The sequence below is a fragment of the Echinops telfairi genome, unplaced genomic scaffold (genome assembly GCF_000313985.2).
Source record: "Echinops telfairi isolate 266 unplaced genomic scaffold, ASM31398v2 ScPeMD7_7476;HRSCAF=8514, whole genome shotgun sequence".
Classification (NCBI taxonomy): Eukaryota; Metazoa; Chordata; class Mammalia; order Afrosoricida; family Tenrecidae; genus Echinops; species Echinops telfairi.
In genome coordinates, this window is record NW_022111380.1 from 164,396 (window position 1) to 165,323 (window position 928).

Consider the following 928-nt stretch of genomic DNA (forward strand, 5'->3'; position numbering starts at 1 on the left):
TAATATGAATAAATAGAGTAGAATTTCTTGAGCCAAATTTGGATCATGCAAAGTTATACAAGATATAACAATATTATGCATTACACATAGGTATTCCATTCAAATATAGATATAGATTGAAATATAAACAGCAATTGAATCATTATACTCATAGTGGACCTATAACATAGAATACAAATATCATTTTCATAAGAATACCTAGTATCATATTTATTATAGTGTGTTGTTGATATGTTACAGCCACTGTCCTTGCAGTTAAAGGCCAAATGTTTAATCCAATGTACCACCAGGGTTATGTTTCTGTGTCTGCATGTATATAATATACAAACATACATTTTACATTCATCTACAAATACTTAAGGTAAGAAACAAAATGTTGTGGAAAATTCCATTAGTAATGATCTTTTGGATGACCGAACCATATGACTCAAAATTCCCTTTGGGTTGATTCTTATAGGACCATGTAGAAATGCCCCTGTAGTTTTCTGAGACTATAGCTTTTTAAGAGATTATCCTAGGGAATGACTGATGGTTTAGACTGCTGATCTTGTGGTTAGCTGGCCAATGAGTAACTCTGGCACGAAGTGAATTCGGTGTTAAGCTGTTAAGTGATGATGCTGTGGATAGAAACAAAGCTGATCTCCATACATCAGATGAAGTGATCTACTTCCAGGAAGTTTAACATCCTCAAACAATCCTATGTAGAATTCCATTCTGTACTACTTTGTCAAAATTGTTTCAAATGGACAAACGAGCAGTGAGCGAACATGTGTACGTGGTGTGTTTATTGTGCACAAATGGTTGTTTTATATATAACACCTGATCTTTAAGTATGTATAATACACAAATTAAAACACATATTTACATGTATATATGAAAAATATGTTATAATTAGATGATATGACAAGTTTGGCTCATAGTGACTAAT